The sequence below is a fragment of the Nuphar pumila genome, chromosome 7 (genome assembly GCF_984573655.1).
Source record: "Nuphar pumila chromosome 7, dmNupPumi1.hap1.1, whole genome shotgun sequence".
In the NCBI taxonomy this organism is placed as follows: Eukaryota; Viridiplantae; Streptophyta; class Magnoliopsida; order Nymphaeales; family Nymphaeaceae; genus Nuphar; species Nuphar pumila.
In genome coordinates, this window is record NC_143255.1 from 44,912,070 (window position 1) to 44,929,381 (window position 17,312).

The 17,312-nt window shown below is 38.2% G+C and overlaps 1 pseudogene across 1 annotated transcript; it reads right to left on the reverse strand.

The window, feature by feature from the left end:
* Positions 1–7,849: 7,849 nt before the first annotated feature.
* LOC149832116 (AP2/ERF and B3 domain-containing transcription factor RAV1 pseudogene) lies at positions 7,850–9,271 on the reverse strand (annotated as a pseudogene). Its single transcript, XR_016433079.1, has one exon. The product of XR_016433079.1 is annotated as an AP2/ERF and B3 domain-containing transcription factor RAV1 pseudogene (transcript).
* Between the last annotated feature and the right edge of the window lie 8,041 nt (positions 9,272–17,312).

Consider the following 17,312-nt stretch of genomic DNA (forward strand, 5'->3'; position numbering starts at 1 on the left):
TTTCATGTGAGAGGTCGCTCTTATGTGAGAGCCATAGTGACAAATGTTTTAAACGGCAATTTCTCATTTTTCAAACAGCTAGTGGGGTCTTTAAAAATAAATAATACACATTTTTTCAAGATAAATAGCCGTTTAAAACGTAAATATCGGGTTTAAATTGTGATATTTATGTTTTTTCATAAATCTTGCGAGAAATTGCCGTTTTAAACTTTTAGGCAATTTCTTGCGATATTATTGGGAGATTTTCATAAATCTCGTGATATTTGTCACTATGATGAGAGCCTCATAATTGCTTCTTGAGTTTGTTTGCGTTTCTTGGACTCCTTGATGGAGAGAAATTCTTGTTTGTTTTGGTCTTCTTGAGTATGCTTGGATCTTTCTTGAACATTCTTGGATTCAGATTCAGACTTGGTGATTGGATCTAGGTATGATATTCTAACTCCCTTGTGCAAACGCAGCTTAGGACAGATGTTGAGTTTGGATCGCAAAAATTGAAAGTGCTGAACTGAAAGAGATTTGATGAGAACACCTGCAATTTATTCTGACAAAGAAATGCGAGACACCCTAATTTTGCCTTTGGCAATGTGGTCCTGAACAAAATGTATGTCAATTTTAATGTGTTTGTTGCGACTGTGAAGATTAGGATTCACAATAAGATAAGTTGCGGATACGTTATCACACTAGAGGGTAGGTGACAAATGGATATGTATGTCCAACTCTAAAAAAAGGGCATGAACCTAAGAAATTTTGGTTGTTGCATTTGCGACTGCTCTAGCCTCTGTGCTTGAACAAGCAACTACATGTTGTTTCTTTGAACTCTAAGAAATAATATTGAGACCAAAATACACAACATAGCCAGAAGTAGATTTGCGATCATCAGGAGATCCTTTTAATCAACATCTAAAAAGACAGAGAGTGAAATAAAGGTAGGTGACCTTATCAGAAGTCCAAAATTAATAGTTTCTTTGAGATACTGCAGAATTCTTTGTACTGCATTTCAATGGTAAACCCACAATTGATGCATGTACTGACAAACATGGTTAACATGAAAAGAAAGATCAAGATATGTAAGTCACATATTACAGTGCACCTACCACACTGCGATAGAGTGTATGATCATAAAATGATGGCCCGTTTGATGTTAGCCTTGTAGAAGGAGTTAGGTGTGCTGATTGGTTTGGCGCTAATTATGGATATCTGATGTAGAACCTTCATAACATATTTTGTGCTAAGTTAGGAGTCCATCTGCGGCTTCAATGCACAAAAAATAATGTAGAAGTCCAAGATCCTTTAAAGCAAAAATCTGTCTGAAGCGTGTGTTTAAGGTTCGAACAAACGTCAAGGAACTACCTTTAACTAGGATGCCATCAACATATATCATGATATAAATAGCTAAATGAGTTTTGCACAAAAAAAAATGATGCATCGGCCAGAGATTCAATAAAACCATTGCTTAGAATAACATTACTCAAATGTTGGTACCATGCCCGAGGTACTTGTTTGAGACCATAGATAGCCTGATTGAGCTTATATACATGATGAGCGAATCATGAATCCCGAAAACCTAGATGTTGTTCTATATAGACATATTCATTAATAGATTTGTGAAGGAACAAGCTGGTGAACATGCTAGCACTAATCAAGAGCCATAAAGAGAACTACATGAATAGTGTGAGGCTTGATAACAAGTTTAAAAGTTTCAAAATAATCTATGCCTTCTTCTTGATAAAAGCCCTTGGCAACCAACCAGGCTTTATATTGCTAAAAAGATCCATCGGTCTTCCTTTTAATATGATAGATCCACTTACATCCAATGAGATTCTGAGATGAATCAGGTGAGAAAAGTGTCCAAGTATTATTTTTGAGTAGGACAGAGAATTCAGTTTACATAGCATCACAACAATGAGACTTAGTTTGTGCTTGTTTAAAGGTAGGTTCAATGTTAGTGAATAGTTCAAAGAGAAGAGCAATAAGTAGAGGATGCTTGGTTGTTTGGAAAAGCTTGGGCTTAAAGGTTCCATCATGTGCACAAGTGACCATATGATGAGTGCAAACAGGAGGATGAGGTGTAGGGTCAGGGATAATAGTGGTAGTTGAGGGTGTGAACTCTACGACAAGTGGAGAAAGAAGAGGAGGAGAACTGAAAATGGTAGAAGATATGGGTGGCATATCAAAGAGAGGTGTAGAAGCTGGGGATTCAAAACAGGGAGTAGGAGGGGCATTAATAGGTAACAAAAAGGTAGACTCTAGTGGGGGCATGAGATTTGTCGAAGGCGATATATGACGAGGTTAGAAAGAGAACGAGCTTTAATAAAAAATAACATGTCAAGAGACAATAACTTTTTGATTGGTGGGATTTAGGCAAAAATATCCATGGTGATTAGGACTATAGCTAAGAAAAATATGACGAGGGGACATACAATCTAATTTATAAACTCAGCAAGATTTTAGGTACGAGTAATATGCATATCCAAAAATCTTTAAAAAATATATAATTAGGATCTTGGTTAAGTAAAATCTTTATGGGAGATTGATGATGTAGGTTGGGGGTAGGTAAGAAATTAATCAAATAGTCTGTTGTGGAGAAGGCATAAGACCAAAATTGGGTAGGGACATGGGCATAAGCCATGAGGGGGAGCTTTGTTTTGATAATGTATCGATGTTTATGCTCAGCTAATCCATTTTGTTCTTAGGTGTATGGACAAGAAATTCAATGTCCAATCTCAAAACTCTACAAAAACAAATTTAAGGCCTTAAATTTTCCCATATTATGGGTTTGAAAAACTTAATTTTTGAGCCAACAACATTTTCAACATGAGCTTTGAACTTTTGAAATATAGTAGCAACATTTGATTTATTTTTCATAAAAAATATCTAGGTAAATCGAAGGAAATCATCCATAAAACTGATATAATATTTAAAACCTTGAATACCAGAGATTGGGGTAAGTCCTTATACATCAAAAAGTATCAATTCTAAAGGTTTAGAAATTTATGCATACTATTACAGAAAAAAAGTTTATGGTGTTTTTCTTTTGACAAACATCATACACTTTAGAATCAATATATTTAATTAATAAAAGGCAAACAAAATCTGGAAATAACTTCTTGGATGATTCTTAATGCCGGGTGGCCTAGGCAACAAGGCCACTGTGAGGTAGTTATATGCTCTCCAACATTAGTTGCTTTATTGCGACTGAGTTGGATGTGGTACAATTCATTTTTAGTCATTCCTCAGAGTAATCTTTAACACAAAAGTGAGATGGGTGAAAATAAAAAATAGCATTATTATCTTGAGTGAATCACTGGAGAGATAGTAATTGCTTCTTAATTTAAGAAACATAATATATCTCGTAAAGAAAATGTAGTATTACCATAAGAAAAAATAGATTCACCCATATACGAGATAGGCAAACTTATCACGTTATCTATTTTAACTGTATACATTATGACTAGTTGTGGTGTATTCGACTATGCGAACTTCCTTTGATAAAAGAATGGCCACATACTTATGGGGAAGAACCCATAAAATAAACAGAACATAATTCTTCATTTAAGATATGTTTGCCTATCATGGACAATTGGTGGGTGATGGATTTTGCTTTTTAAAAAAGCTTATCAATACTTTTATCTTTTTTTTTTTTTGAAGGTATGCAATTGATCCTTTAACTGCAATACAAGAGATCAAGAGTGGGCATCATAGGTTTCGGCTGCCCAAACCTCATATGACATTTTCAAGCCAACGATCAGTGCTTTTGGATCGATCCGTTGACTGCTCTTGGACAATGATCGATTGCTCTACTCCTTTAGTCTCCCACCAAGATCTCTGCAAGAAAGCAATATTGACATCCTTCTCTTGTCGCCACTTAATGCACCACACCTTCAATTCATCCATAGGAAGCAACCTGCGGGGGTGGGGGCGAACCTCACACATAGATGAATTCTTAGTGATGTATTGGACCCTATGAGGAGGGTCCCAGTAACTACACTTGAAGTGTATGCATCTTCTCACCATGCCTCCTCATCCTCCTCTCCAAGGAACACAGATCACTACATTTGAAATAGGATGGGTTCCATCATACATTCAATATTAGCCATCCAATCAATGACAAAATGGTTTCTGCTGGATGGCTAGGATTGAATGTATGACTAAACCCATCATGGGATCCATTTCCCTCTCCAAGGTATCTTGGACTTGGTTTATATTTTTCACATTACTAGGAAAATGCAAACTGTGAAAAAATATGAAAAAAAAGGTTTTAAAGTTTGCAAATGCTCACCAAAGTTTTTACCTGTGTTGATCAAATGACCCCCAATTTAGTTCTAATAAATTTTGTTTTAAATTTATTAAGATGACCATGCTAGCCACGTGCCTTCCCATACAATGCCTATTTTTTAAGAAGCTTTCATTTTTTTTCATTTAACACGAAAGTGGTGAGTCGTGACCTCTCTCTCTCATTGTAGGTCTGCTTGGACCCGAGTTTGGACACTATACCAGCATCTTAAATCAAATTTGGATTTGGTCTCACTTGAGTCTGAACCAAACCAAACCAAACCCGACCCCATTGACACCCCTAGTTGGGTTGATTGACTTGCTGCAATTTAGACTTAATTATATATAATGTTTTTAAAATCTGTCAATAACAAATTGTTTGGCGTAGTGGTTAATGTTTTGTTTGAGAGGTCAAGAGTTCAAGTATCACTGTAGCTAGTAAACTATTTACATTAAATATACTTTGTTGAAGGTCCCATCCATCTATGGTTAAACTTACTTTGTTTATGCTTCTAGAATAGGGGGGCAAGCTATTCATTTTATTTTACCAGTTATATGGGTAAAATGATAACTTCTAAACATGAGTTAGTGTTAGCGAAAGAACAATCAAACTCAGTTTATGATTGGGGCAATTTGATTAAACAATAAGAAAAATTTGGTGGGCATTTGCAAACTTTTAAACTTTTGGTGTGCCAATAAATTAGATAAAAAAGTTTGGGGGGTATTTGAAAATTTTCTTATTTAAATGATGAGGGTAAAAAGGAAAACACTGCTTTTGTCATTTGAATAATGAAAAAAGGTTGTAAAAATTTAGATGGCACCTTAGGATGTTCTGGATGAACCAAGAAATCTTATTACTTTAACAGGATATTCCCTACTATACATAACGGCCATTGACTTTCTTAAATGAGGGCAGCTCTTGGTAGTTTTTCTGCAGTTAATGACATGATTTTTTTTTATTCATATCTGAACAAGAGACTGGCAGTCCTTCGGGGACACAGTGCAGTTCAGAACAACATCAACGCATTAACTTTCCTGCCTTCAAATAACAGAAAGTTGGCATAACAAATTTCAACTATTATTCATATGTTTGTGTCATGAGAGAGAAGAGAGAGAGAGAGAGAGAGAGAGAGAGAGGGGGGGGGGGGGGCACTCCAGGTACATGCACTCCTTGAAATTAATATTTCCATTAAGATACAACCGTACTGCAAGTCAGCTTGGAGCCTTTTGATCAATTCAATGAGGAAATATGGATCATATATACTAGGCGCACAACCCTCGAAAATTTAATCTTTTGAATTAAGAGATTGGAAGAAATTTAAAACAACCTTCTATTCCAAAAAAAAGGAAAAGCCAAATCAAAACCGCCTTTTTTGAGAGGAAATCAAAACCACCTAACAAACAGCTTTGTCTTTCTTTCTTTTTTGAGAAAGAAAATGCATTTATTCATGTACCAAGAAGAACACATATTTTTTTTAATTCAATTTTTCTTTTGAATTCAAGAATAATTAAACAGCTTTATTTTTTCAAATGAGGACCAGACCATCATAAGAAATTCAATGTGATCACTCAATCGCCTAACACAAAAGTTGGTTCTATCATTTCACATGCCAAACACACCATTCAAAATTTTCAAATACCATGAGACAAATTGGGAGTATTTTAATGACTTTGTCCAAGTCAAAACCATGGTCAAGGATTTAAGCCTACCACTGTGAAAGCTTTAAGTTGCAATATATGCCTCGATGTACAAATATATATATATATATATATATATATATATATATGTTTATTTTTAAAATAAAAAAACAAATGGAAGCATTTCCAGCCTAGCAACAGCTACCCAAGTCAGAAGCATCTCATGGTCATCATCAAAGCCTATCAACTTGTGTCCCCACTTGCACAAGCAACACCGTTTCATGCTCCCAGACACACGCATGCACATGTGCATTTGCAGGGATTCTGGAGGCCCTTTTTCTAATCCTCTCAAGACCCAGATATTGTTAAACAATAACCATCCTGTGCTGTAGAATAGGCCTTGCAAAAAATAAAATAAAAAAGGCAGCAGAATAGGTCAGTATTTCAATGCTTCATATATATATATATATATATATATATATATATATATATATAGCAAGTGAAAATTGGGAGTCGACTAAAATTAACTCAATATCAAGCAAAAAAACATCATAGAGAAAAGTCAAAGGCCAAGGAGGTAAATTTGCTAGCTAAAATGTTTGATTACCTTACCTGAAGTTCTAAGGGCAGCCTCTAGTTTAGGCAATTTAGATGCACATTAAAAAAGGGTACAGGAAAAGAAGAGGCCAAGTTGGTACCTTCTCTCCTTATACTGTAGTTTACTATCATTTTCTTTTATTGTTATTATAGCTTTTGGTTTGCACACCGAATTCGCTATTATAACCTTCTTATCTTTGCAAAGCGAATACACACCTAATTTAGAAACAGCGCTTCATCAGCTGAAATACCAACAAAATGAAATTCCTAAATTTTTAGAACTTAATTCCTTTTAAATTAAAAAGGACGCTCTGATGATTTATATCACATTCCTTTTGAGAATAATATGCTGTACAGTAAGCATATCTTAGTTTATCATTGCAATGTTAATAAAAAAACAATGCATTTATTTCATTGCATCACCTAAATGAGCTGTATCCGTGCCAAACTGACATCAATTTATGCAGAATGAGTAGTCTTCTTAATGGGAGGATCAGGGCAATGCATATCTCAGTGTTTTCAGACTAATTTTTACTGAAAATTTTTTATTCTTTATTCAGCGAGTCATCGTGCAGCATCGCCTGTAGGAGTATTCTGATCAGCCGTCCATATCTTGAGATGGATGGACATGGTTACAAGGTTGAAAGAAAAGATTATGGCTATGGAATGGTGTTCAATATATTGTCCATCCATCTTGAGATGATGATCCAGGCCAGTGCTACTTCATACAGCAGTGCTTGATAAATATTATGACCAGGGAATGGTGTCCATCCATCTTAAGATGATGGATGGTCCATAACAATGCTGCTTCATACATCAGTGCTGAATAAAATATGATCCAGTTCATCAGATAACCAAAGGATACCCACTAAGGTGGTATCTATGCATGCACATCAACAAGACCCACTGGTTCACTTCCAATCGCTGTTTATTGTTCACCGTTCAAAAGAAAAAAGCCATTATTATTGTTTTCATAGCGTAGTTCCGTACAAGCGTTATTTTCTAAGATGGCTGGCAGGATTGTCCATAGCACAGATAAAGGAAGAAAAAGACATGTCCTTTATTTCAACAAAAGACCAGATACATCCTCTTTTAGGGTTTCCATGTCCTGTGAGGAACCCTAAAGATGAAGAAGAAGCAAAAGGAAATGATACCATCTCCCTTCATTCATGTTCATACAACAAATTTTAAAAATATTCTCCTCCATCATCTCATGAAAATTCAGAGCATATCACACCCCAATATTCTCCATCATCATCTCATGAAGATTTTCACCATACCATGGTAAGTCTTGACCTCCCCCCCCCCCCCCCCTCCATCATCTCATGAAGATCATCATATGAAAAAAACATCACCATCTTTTGTCATCTCACAGAAAAATTCTTTATGTACAAACAACAAACCCTTGTAGGGCAAAAACCAAACCCTAATTCTACTGCACTCATGCAACAAAAGGAAGGATAAAAAAGGACTTGATCATTGTACAGTTTCATTGAGGAAAGAAAGAATTACAGAACCCCAACACACTGCTTCTTGAAGCACTCACCATTCATCAGATCCAATTCATTATTCCTTTTTACACTAAGGTTTGGTGTCTTTAGAAGGTTAACCCCGAAGAGGCGGACCACCCGATCTGGTTGGGGTCTAGGCGTTGCAGGCAATAGGAAGCACCCTCTTCTAGCCTGTGGATGCACTGCAGGCATGACTCCGGTCCTCGCTTTCCAACCGATGTAGAGTTGCCGGTCAGGTTCGCTCGAACGGGCAAAGCTCACTGTGTCACCGGCCAGGAGACCCTTCTCCTTGACGAACCGGCTCCATCCTTTGGTTAGGACATAACTCTGGCTGCTGTTCCAGTATGAATACCGGAATCTCCAGACCTTGCCATTCTCATCTTCAAAATTCAGCAGCACACCTTTGCATGTGTCTGAGCTCGCCACCTCTAGGGGGAAGTATTTCTCAGCGTGCTGCTTGGGTATCACCAACCTATTCAATTTGCCAACATCACTTGGTGTGACGGCCTTCTCAAAGAGCAACTCAGTCTCTTCTTCCCTGAGTCTAAGGCCATCCCTTGTCATGCCCATATTACGTGCAGATAGAACATCAAATGTCATAAATTTCTCTGATCTATCATTAGACAACAACATGAGCCTATTCTTCTTGCTTTGGCTCAATTCATCATAGTAGGTGTGCTTTCTAAGCATGTCTACTATCTCAGCCTTAGAGTGGGAGCTAAGGAACACGAACTCTATGTCATTCTCACTAAGGGGTTTAAAGTTGGTGATGGCATCCTTGCCTCTGAACTTCACTGCAGCTATATCATATGCCTTTGCTGCGTCAATCTCCTTGTTGAATGTCCCCAGCCATACGCGTTGGTGTTTCTCATATATCTGCGCTCCCCATCGGCCGTTCGGCTGCGGCACAACACCCTTATATTGGGAAGATGGGAGCTTCCTTGTCGATGGCATCGAGTCGGCCTCAGTACTGGGTTCTGGATCGACGATAATGCTGCCGCTTCCCATCCTTTGCAATTCTTCATGGTTCCCTCTCTCTTTTGTCAATGAACAAACACGTGGTTCATCGCTGTCGATCACGATACCCACCGGTTCCATCGAATCAATCGAAGTATCGGTGAAATCGGGGGTACCCATACTATTCGTCGGGAAATGGCCGGAAAATGGTCGGAAAAAAGAAAATTAGGAAGAGGTCAATGATGTGCAGGAGGAGGAGGTAATGGGAGATTATATAAGAGGTGTATGTGAAGGTTGGGGGGGGGTGATTTATGGGATATTGAGTCTTTTATAAGGTTCGGGTCAACTAGGGAGATAAACAGGAAGGTTCAGATGACGACTTGGAACCAGCTTCTCTTGTATGTGTTTGTACGTGAGTGTATGTGTGGGCCCCATTGTTGCAAGTTGATTGAATTCACATGACAGTGGACCTTTGAGATATTGTGGGTACATCCCCCCTGAACTATGCTGCTGAATTCCAACTGTGGTTGTTCCTCCCTCCCTTTTTCCTTTTCCTTTATTGTTTCTTCCCCCTCAATATTTTCATGGCTGATATATTATGTTCACTTACCTTTTCTTTTCCTGTTTCTGGCATTACCGGGAGGAATCTTACAAATATCTGTAGTTCCTGAAAAGGATAGGTTGTTGGTATTTGATAAAATGACACGACTATCCTTCAGGCTAGGCTGGGACTGAGGTTTGTATAAGCCAATTGAAGGTGCCTTAGTCCAACTAGTTCAGATGGACATTACTGTGTTGAGAAGAAGGGGTTTGTTTTCTGAACTATTTAAAGTCCTTTGAAGGGGCACACTGTGTGGTACCCATTAAACATGGGGAGCTCCATCACTTGAATGTTGATAGGTTAGGGTTTGTTGATAATCCTTGTCATCCTCCATTATTGGAGATCTTAATTATCAACAAATTATTGGTTAGAGTTAATTTTTTGTGGCCTTCCCGTGATTGCTATTTGGTGTTCATTTAGGCTCACCTGGTGTCAAAATTTTTCAATAAAGCAGGGTTACTTATCCAAGTTTTGGATGAGTTGGCTGAGACCACGACCAGAAAAGTTGCAGAAAACCTTAAGAAGAGTCTATTTTGAGCCGGAGACGGCTTGACCCACTTGGTGATGAATTATAAGGAATAGATTGGTCATGACTTGAAGTTACCAACTTCTTGAATCTGTTCCTTCAATTGAAAACTATGCCACAATATCACAATTCGATTGCTATATTTTCAAGACAATATCTTGAAAATATCACAATCCGATTGCTATATTTTCAAAGGTTGATATGTTCCCATGAAACATGCTAAGTTTTTTTTGGAAGGAATTAAAAGTTCAATTAAAATGATACTAAAAACACAATTGATCGCAGATTTTCCCAAGAACGAGATTTGTGACATTGATTCAAAATAAAAGGATACATAACCATGCTAAGCCTTTGTCTAAGCGCTATCCTTCAATTTGGATTAACATGGTCTGAGTCCTGTTCCTACAATATGTATAGCACCATTAAAATGAAGACATTGCCTGCAAGGACTCCCCACATTTGGTACTGGCCACTTGTGAACATCTTGAAGCTGACAGAATGTCACAAATTCGAAACCCATAGGTGTGTATCCCTTACCATGAGGGGAGTACCCAATGGTAGGCAAGCGGGACATAGGATTTTTACACCAATGAGCTTCAAGTGAGCGAGGTTTTAGCCAGTTATAAAAAAAAAGGATTGAAGATATAATTGAGGACCATCCAAGTCTATTCTAAGCTGTGATGTTGGTCGATCTTAATATGGTGTGGGATATTATGTAGGGCAATCTTTTCATAGGTACAAGACCTTTCTTCCACGGTTAACTTTCAACAAAACTCAAACCACACACACATTTTTCAGGCTATTTCTGTCATTTTTCAGAAACTGCGAACCCTAGCTCCTAGAAATTATTCTTTATATATTCATGGTAATTGTTTTTTTTTTCTGCCAGGGAAAAGGACCTGGATAGACACAGATGATCTAATCCGATGGGAGGCGTACGGAACTGACGTGGCACCCTCCCATTGGATGCACCCGTATATTTGGCCTACAGTGTTGTCAAGTTGCACCTAAGGTCCATTGCCTAGTAAATTATTTGGGAACCCTAATCATCGCCTGGTGGGGGGTGGGGAGGACCGCTTCTTGGCACGTGCCTTTGGGCTTCCCGATTGGGGCCTATTTGACTATCTCCATATGGTGGTTTAGTGTTTTTAGTAGTCAATAGCGTGCTAATTAGGTATTGTTGGCACGTGTGAACAGTTGATCACAATCTCACTTCTCTTTCTCATATATATATATATATATAATCAACAAAAGTAGTTTTGAATACCGCGTGCCCAGCTGCATGTTTTGATTGGTCAGAAGAATAATAAAAAATATATCAATGTGGGGACAATATTATTATTTTTATGAAGTTGGAAAGGGATAAGAACAAATGAGCACATTTTCTTTGCATTCTTTTGTTATGTTTATTATATTCCATGAATCAAGGGAAGTTGGAAAGTTTATTGTTATGTTGTATAAATGACCTAATTTACTTTTGTTCCACAGGAATGCTCCTAGTGGGCCCCATAGTCCAGGGTATCACCTAATTTTCTGAGCCGCCCCACGAACCACAGCCTTCCGCCGGTGCCGTTGTGCATAATTAACAAAAGATGCTTCTTAATAACCCACAGACAAAAAAATAAAATAGGAATCAATATCATATTTGTAGATAATATGGCACAAAAATGACTTAGTAGGCAGATGGATGCCTCTCGATTGAATGTTACCGACACGTTTGTGGGTACTTTAAGAGATTTTGAATCATAAGAGAATCTTTCTCTCTGAGAAAGGGACTCACTTTGTCTAACCTGGGTTCGACTCTGTGACTCCCTTTCTCAGGAAGTTGTGGTTTCTTTTTCTTTTTCTGTTTTTCTGAAATAAGTGGAATCTTTTTCTATTTTTGAGCCATTCTCTCATACAATCATAGGAGAATAGAATTGTGTAGCTTTCAGGCTTTTTATCTCCCAGACTGTCAAACTCTTTTAAAAACATACATACATGAGTCTTTTGCTTAATCCAAACCTGCAGATGCATGTATCATTGCTTATTTACTAAAAAATCATGCTTTGGATGGAATCAATTTTAGCAAGAATTTTTAATTTTTAGTTAATCAAGTTTTTTGGTGTAATATGTACTTTTCATTTTTTTTGATGAGTTAAAATCACATCAAAACATGAGAACTGTTTAAACTAATCCATGTTTTCTAGTAAATAAAGCATGGAGATAAATTGTCCATTGGGTACAATTTATTCAGACAGATCTATTGAGCTCTTTTACACCTTCAATAGCGCCTCATAATTTTTTTTCATTGACTTCCTATGTCTTCAATTGATACACATCCCTTAAGCAGTGAGTTAATTCGTTTCTTCCATCACATATACTTCGATGAGCTGGACCTAGTGGGATTTCTCTGTCTAGAAAAGGTGTTATTTGGAGGTTGACAAGAGGGAGGGATTCGATGGCACGGTCTCTTTCGTTGGTGCCCACTCGATTATCACTATGTTTTTAGACACAAATGGTGATTTACCATTTTTGCTCACAGTTGTATATGGTGCTAGCACGAGCCACAAAAAAAAAAAAATGGAATTTTGGAATGAGATGAAAAAAAATTAGAAATGAGTCTTGAGTATTACGGATCAATTAATGGTGCATAGACATGGTTTACTAATTGGTTTCGAGTATTAGAAACGAGTTTCGAGTTTCGAGAATTATGGATCAACTCCATATTTCGCCTAGCGGAATCGAATAAACCCCAATTATACACTAGAAACATGAAAATTTGTGGAATTTCTAGAATATGCTAACCTTGTAGACTTCCTAATGCAAGGTGCAAGGTTTACTTGGTGAAACAAAAGGGTCCCACCAGTGTTGCCCAAATTGGACTGGTTCCTTATATCGATGCCCATGCTTCAAGAGCTCAACAACATGTATGTCCTAAGTTTTTTAAAAGAATCTTAGGACTTTGTTAAGGGTGACTTGATGGAGATCATGCATGATTTTCACTCCAATGCCAAGGTGCCATATGGTCTTGCGAGATCATTACTCTTTGACCCATCTCCTTGGTGAGAACAGTGTTCATGATCATCTAAAATACCCTCACACGATCGATGAATTTCGAACACACTTGGCTTGCTCATCTCGGATTCGCAAAGTGCATTCATCTCGAGAAGGTTGCTACATGAATCATGCATCATGGCACATGAATCTAACCACTCCATCAAACTGTGAGGTATTAAATCTGTCATTTTAAAAATTTGATCTTAAAAAGGCGTTTGACTCCATTGATTGGATATTTATGTTGGGGTGTTGGTGGAATATGGGATTTGATGGAAAATAGTATGCTTGGATAGAGGGTTTGCTCTCTACCAGGTATATTGAATAGGAAAAATGAAGAATTTTTCAAACCCCAAAGGGGCCTACGCCAGGGCAACCCATTATCACCATCCATCTTCATCTTAATTGGTCATGAAAGCTTTTATCGGTAATGCTTATCATGGTAATAGCTCATGTCAAATTTTATGGTTGTTAAGATCTCTAATACTATCACCATCTCCCACCTTTTATTTGCAGATGACCTGTTGGTATTTGGTGAGGTCACTCAAGACATGTGGGTATTGTGGACGGTGTTGAGGTGTTTTGAGAAGATCTCGGGTCTTCGTATGAATGGGACAAACAGCCAAATCATGGCGCTTAACGACTTCACGGGTGAGGCCGAATGAAAAGCATGGAAAATATTTAATTGTGAAGTGAGCTCCCTACCTCTAAAATACCTAGACCTTCCCTTGCATCTGGGGGTCTCACGAGAGCTCTATTGGAGTTGGGTGGAGGACTTGGTTTTGGACAAGACCCAAACGTGTGCATCCCGCCTTATATCTAGGACAAGAATGGTCAATCTAATTTGTTTCAATATCTCATGTGTGGTGCTGCATTTTCTGTAAGTTTTCAAAATCCCAAACAAAAGTGGGAAAAACACATCAACACCATTTTTTCAGTTATTCATTTAGAATGACAAACTAGATGACTACTTGCCAGCGAAGGTTGGGTGGGAGACCCTTTCCCAACCACTTGACATCAGTGGGTTGAGCATTCATAATTTGAGAAAAGTTAACAAAGCCTTATTGGTGAAAAGGTTTTGGAAAATATGCAAAAAAGAGGGTAGAATAGCGCAGATTTTTATGAAAAAAATATGATTTACATGGCTGGCCTTGGTGTTGGTTTGAAAATCACAAGTAGAGACAGGGATCCGGTATTTGGAAGTGATGGGTCACAATCATGGACGATTTTTGTCAGGCCATAGTTATTGATGTGGGATTTCGTTGATCCACACTTTTTTGGCAAGACAGATGGTGAAGTGATCAGATGCTCAAGGACGCATTTTCCCGACCTCTACGAAGAGATTCGGGAGAAATATTATTGTTGAATCATTGATGTCTGGTCGCAATAGGAAAATACATGGAACATCGTATTGAGAAGGCAGGCCTCTGAGATGGATCGCGCATGGGCTGGCTCATTCTTCACGGGTGGGTGACCACAGAGCTGTGTCTCAAGATATGTGGCACCCACATGGCGAGCAGGTGCAGCTTGTGCCTTTTTGATGAGGAGTCTCTATCACACTTGTTTTGGGAATGTTCCTTCCTAAGTGCAATGCTCAATCAGGCTTGGGGGGGGGGGGGATGGGGGGCATGTACCTCAATTGGGACTGAGTAGACTTCCCAAGAGGTGTGTTGGTTGCAGATCACATGGCCTCGAAAGGCCCAAGGTGGAAGTTCATTTGACGAGTTTGGATCCTTACAGCTTGGAGGCTGCTGTGGCTCGAACGAAATCAGCTAATCTTTAGAGGCTGTAGGAGCGATCAGCCGGTCTGTTGGATCAATTAAAACGAGAAGTCAGCGATAAAGCACGTCGTAAATGGCCTGGTCAGGACTTGAGATTGATTAGAACTAACAGAGCATTCGTTGTTATTACTCTGTAACACCACACATTCCTGTTGCTGTTGTCTTTTTTTTCTGTTTAGTCTGGTTTTTGCTGTTGTCTACTGCACTAATATTGTAGTAGGGTGATACCTCGTCACTCCTGCAGATTTCCTGTTCTGTTTTTTGCAGATTAAATGAATCATGTTCATCCTTTAAAAAAAAGAAAAGTCTCTGACAGTTCTCCCCATTGTCTACTTATGTCAAAGTCAATCATTATAGTAGATTTGCAGTAGATCTCTCTTAATTAATCAACCAATTCTAGTTTACAATATTAGTTATGTATTGAGGACGCTACAACATTTACTCAAATGTCTTAAGAGTTTAAACTTGTTTTTTAGATAGACTAAATGTTTCAAGTTGCAGCATCTTGATTTCTCTTCTCTTTTACCCTCTGAAAAGAGCAGATGTTCCATCACATCAAATTTTAGAACCTCAGATTTGTCACTGTACAAGATTCCCTCTAGCATCCGTATAATGGGTTAAGCGACATCCTTTCAAAGTTATATGGTCCTTATTTGCATATGAGAGGTATCCAAAGGATGATTCTCTTGGTGGATGCCCAAGAGCACTTTTCCTAAATTAGGTTGATGTCAATTGTTGAATGGTGTCCTCCCAATTTAAGATAAAAAAGTGGTGGGATATATCGGATCATGTAGTTTGTGGAGTAGAAGGTTGGCAGCAAGAAAAGAAAGAAAGTGAGGCTCTAAAATGCTGTTGATGAAAGAAAACTTAATAAACATCAAAGTGTCACTAAATGGCTGCAGTATAGTTTGTGGGTATACGGTGGGGAATAATTGTAGACCTCCATTAAGGCATTATTATTACTACAGTAATTGATGCATCTCTCTCTCATGACGGAAAACGGTACGAAGCCAAACCTACTAATGTAGTTATCCATTGCATTAGCACTATCATGGTAACAAACCACTATTTTTTTTTTTAGTTTTACTCGGACAAACCGCCCCAGGCGCAAAGACCTAGCCATGTTGGCTCAGCCTGCTGTTCTATGGTCTCTGTCTATATTGGTGTAAAATTTCAAGGGCTTACTCCTCGACTTCAAGGAGCCACCAAGCTTTGGCTTATGAAGGGGGTGACACCCATGGAATTTGAACCTACACTGTCTGTTCTAATAGTCTAGGCCTCTTCCCACTACCCCCAAACCCCTTGAGGTAGAATAAGTCAAAGACCAACCTATTCATAAAGTTAATCTAAACATGCTAAAACACTGAAAATGAAATAATATTGTAGTGCATGAAAATATGATATTTCATATATAGGTTTTCATCTCCATGACTCATATGATTCATTCTTGTGATACATGAATTGAATCTCAAAAAAAAATTGAATGAAGATAACAGTAAATAACCTCGATTACATGCATTTTCGTGTCAATGGGTCAACTGAAAAAATGCGAGATGTTTTCGATCAGGTCTAACCTAGAATGACTTGGTTTGACACAAAGCACACTTAATGAAAAAACATAAATGGAGAGGGGGTTATGTGAATGTAAATGGTTCACATTCAATATGGGCATGCGAAGGGTTCACATGCATGAATGCCATGCATGTAACCCCCCACTCTTTCTCCTCTATATAAAGAGGAACATAGTTGCATGATGAGTGCAACCGAGGTACTCTCTCTCATTTGGGTTCAAGGGTCCTGCTTACCTTTCGACCTGAGCTCATTGTAAGAGTCGATAAGCTAAGGAGAATGCCAAGCACCCACATCTACACAAGCTTCGCCTGAATCGACTATGGTGGCTACCATTATGTTTTTGTTCTCCAGCTGATTTTCGCCAACATGCTACCATCAATTGTAAATACAATTGATTTAGCAAACACCAATTTTTTCTATTTTTTTTGTCGCATCTAACATCATAGATGTCATCTACATGCTTTATTTGGTGTGAACTGGCGTTTGGATTGCTAGAATCCAACCTGTAATGGTCTGTTATATTCAATCCCCACCACGCATCTCACTTGGTACATGTGAGAGTGGAGCCAGCACACTTTCATCAATGAGATGTGCGGTGGTGATGAAATTAATATGACAATAATTTGGCGATATACAATCACTCTCAAAAGGATGGGTATCAGAGGGTCAAACACTAGGATAGTCTCTCCTGTTTGGACGTACATACACGGGAATTGATTTCACTAGTTGAGGGGGATCTGCCAAAATTTGTGTTCTCAGATCGTCGTTGTGCAAACAAACGGGGACCCACGTCGATGGACCACATGACATAGTTGTTAGAG